This window comes from Triticum dicoccoides, chromosome 2B (genome assembly GCF_002162155.2).
Source record: "Triticum dicoccoides isolate Atlit2015 ecotype Zavitan chromosome 2B, WEW_v2.0, whole genome shotgun sequence".
Taxonomy (NCBI): Eukaryota; Viridiplantae; Streptophyta; class Magnoliopsida; order Poales; family Poaceae; genus Triticum; species Triticum dicoccoides.
Window position 1 is genome coordinate 650,061,969 of NC_041383.1, and position 3,509 is coordinate 650,065,477.

Here is a 3,509-nt window from a genome sequence, read left to right on the forward strand (position 1 = left end):
TTCTACACAGCGCAAGGCATTTTATTTAGAGGAAAGAACACACTACAAACCAATGGAAGACCACAGTTGATAAAACGTTACACGGTTACTATTTGATAGACAATTACACTAACAAAATGCATGCATGTTCCACAGCTCCACATCACTAGTAGTTAGAGCTGCACATGTAGATATTACTTATTGCATAAGTGACCTCACAAGAGATTTAATGGATGTATCGCATTCAGATGCAGGTGATACTCATAGCACTATATTACTTGATGGAGCTTAACTAGGGCATTGGAAGTCGTCAGGCACTGTCTTGCCGCATTGGTTGACGAGCACCTCAATGGCTATGGGCAGCACGAGGTTGATGTTGAGCGCCTTGAGCTTGATTGTCGTGCAGAGGCAGAGCGCTGCGTCGAGGTCAGCCACACCGGATAACAGTGGGCAGCATTTGTCGCTGGCACTGCTGCCGATTAGCGCGTGCACCAGCCCGTTGAGCGCGTCCACGCAGCCCAACAATTTCAGCGTGTCGATGGGTCACTTGCCTGTTGACGACGATGGCGGCGGCGTCGCTGGGACTGGGGCCGGGACCACAGGGGACGGAGGCGTAACCGGTGTTGGTGTTGGCGATGGCGGAGTTACTGGTGTAACAGGGTGGGAGGCTTTGCAGGTGGGGTTGGCGGCGTAACCGGTGTCGGCGATGGCGGCGTCGCAGGGCACTGGAAGTCGTTGGGCACTGTCTTGCCGCACTGGTTAACGAGCACTTGGATGGCGATTGGCAACACGAGGTTGATGTTGAGCGCCTTGAGCTCGATGGTGGTGCAGAGGCAGAGCGCGGCGTCGAGGCCGGCCACACCAGACAAGAGCGGGCAACAGGTGTCGCTGGCACTGCTACCGATCACCGTGTGCACCAGCCCCTTGAGGGCGTCCACGCACCCTAGCAACTTCAGTGTGTCAACTGGGCATTTGCCCATTGGCGGCGATGACGGGGGTGTAACTGGCACTGGGGTCGGGACCACAGGGGATGGCGGTGTAGGCGAAGGATTGACAGGAGTCGGTGGCGATGGCGATGGTGTAACTGGCACTGGGTTTGGGACCACAGGGGATGGCGGTGTAGGCGAAGGATTGACAGGAGTCGGCGGCGATGGCGGCGGTGTAACTGGCATTGGGGTCGGGACCATAGGGGATGGCGGTGTAGGCGAAGGAGTGACAGGGGTAGGTGGTGGGGTGATAGGGGATGGCGGCGGTGTCGGCGAGGGTGGCGTCACAGGGCATTGGAAATCGCTAGGCACTGTCTTGCCGCACTGGTTAACAAGCACCTGGATGGCGATTGGCAGCACGAGGTTGATGTTGAGTGCCTTGAGCTCGATGGTGGTACAGAGGCAGAGTGCGGCGTCAACACCGGCCACGCCGGCCAGTAGAGGGCAACAAGTGTCACTTGCACTGCTACCGATCACGGCATGCACCAACCCGTTGAGCGCATCCACACACCCCAGCAGCTTCAGCGTGTCCACTGGGCACTTGCCTGATGGCGGTGACGGTGTCGGGGATGGAACAATAGGTGATGGCGGGGTTACTGGGGTTGGCGTAGGAGGGACTGGGGAGGGCGGAGTTGGCGTGTGCGGCGGTGTGGGCACAGGGGTTGGCGTGTATGGCGGTGTGGGCACCGGGTGGGTGTGTGAGGTGGTGTTGGCACCGGGGTGGGCGTATGAGGCGGTGTTGGCACGGGGGTTGGGGTGTGCGGCGGAGTGGGCGTGTGAGGCGGTGTTGGCGCCGGGGTAGGCGTGTGTGGCGGGGTTGGGGTGTGCGGTGGCGTGGGCGTGTGAGGTGGTGTTGGCTTTGGGGTAGGCGTGTGCGGTGGTGTAGGCTTGGGAGAGTGTGGCGGCGGAGGGCAGGGCACGGACGGCGGAGGCGTCAGCTTACGCGGCGGTGGCGGTGGAGGCTTTGGTTTGGGGCATGATGGGCAAGCCGCGGACGGCGTGAGCTGCACGGCTAGGGAGAGCAGCGCCACCAGCAGGAGCGGGGCAATCCGGGCCATGCTCTTGGAGCTTGAGACCTCAGAGTACGTGGTAGCCACCGCTCGATCTATCCAATTTTCCACTTTCTTGCTCTTGGCTAACCCAATATCTTAGCTGGTCTGAGGAAGAAGAAGAAGGTGGGCGTGCTTATATAGGCGAGCGTGAGGTGGTGGAGCGACGAGAGGGGCTGCTCGTGTGCTGTCTTGGTCGACATGACGACGTTCCCTGGAATATCGGGCGTGGATTAATAATGAGACGTGCATGTGAAGAGAAGATCGTGTGGTATATACATATCCGGAATGAATCGATATATGTTGTAGTACGTACTCCACTTGGTTGATTCAAGTGGAGTACTACGGAGCGAGCCAGACGTACGTACTGTCGGCTGTCGCTCATTCCACGTTCTGCTGATTGTTTTCTTTCTTTCTTTCTTTCTTTCTGCCTGTTATTGTCTTTGAGAAACAAGTAGTAACTGGTTTGACGAGTAGTTGGCAGGACTAAACATGCTCTTAGCCTCTGGTAATCAATTTTGAGATGGAGACATACATAGATAGCGACATGTATATGCTCATATACTATACGTAGCCTCGAATGGGCAAGTTCATGATTGCCGCTTGAAATCTTAATCCATGCAAAAAAATATTAATCAGGAGAAATAGATCACGTACGTACGTATGATTGCCAGCATGAGAGTTGCATTACGTACGTAGGCACGTGCATCTGGACGCAGAAGGAAAAAATGTGTATGCATGCACCAAAGCTATTGAAATCGATCTTAGCCAGCTGTAGAAGATATCATCCCTAGCCAGATATTCTGCTCCATGGATTACGGTTGACAGGACAACTTGCATGTGTGCTAGTCCCATCCACAGATAAACCCATGGATTAGATTTTACACAAACTAGCTAGCTCGGCATGATATGTTTTCTAGAGGCCAGCAGCAGAGTTGCCCGTAGTACGTGCAACATGCAAACTAATCCTGCAACCAGCCTAGCCAGCGCTAGGCAACGACCACCACTGTCGTTGGCAACACCGAAACTACGTGCAAGGTTCCCAACACGTACACTCAGGAAGGAATACTCCAACCACACTGGCCAGGACATAGCTTTTCACCCAGGAGAGTGAATATTTGACCTGTTCAAATCTTAGCCAGCTATGGCAGATATTTCTGGCCGCCACAGATAATGTTTGACAAGACAATTCCATCCACATATTGATCGTCGATCCATGGATTACATTTTACAGACACAGCAAGGCATGATGATTGCTAGAGGTCACCCTGTGCATTTCAAAACCGAACCGAAAAACCATACTGAAAATAAACCGAACCGAACCGATTTTATGGTTTTTATGGTTTCTGGTTTCGGTATGGTATGAACTTTTCATACCGATTTAAACTTTGGTTTTTATGGTATATACCGAAAAACCGAACGGTTAACCGAATAAACCGAAGTAAAAATAAATTTATATTTCTTGAGATGAACAACCATACAAGTTGTCATTTTT

At 53.4% G+C, this 3,509-nt stretch overlaps 1 pseudogene; it reads right to left on the bottom strand.

The window, feature by feature from the left end:
- Positions 1-2,136, bottom strand: LOC119365388 (annotated as a pseudogene).
- Positions 2,137-3,509: the final 1,373 nt, after the last annotated feature.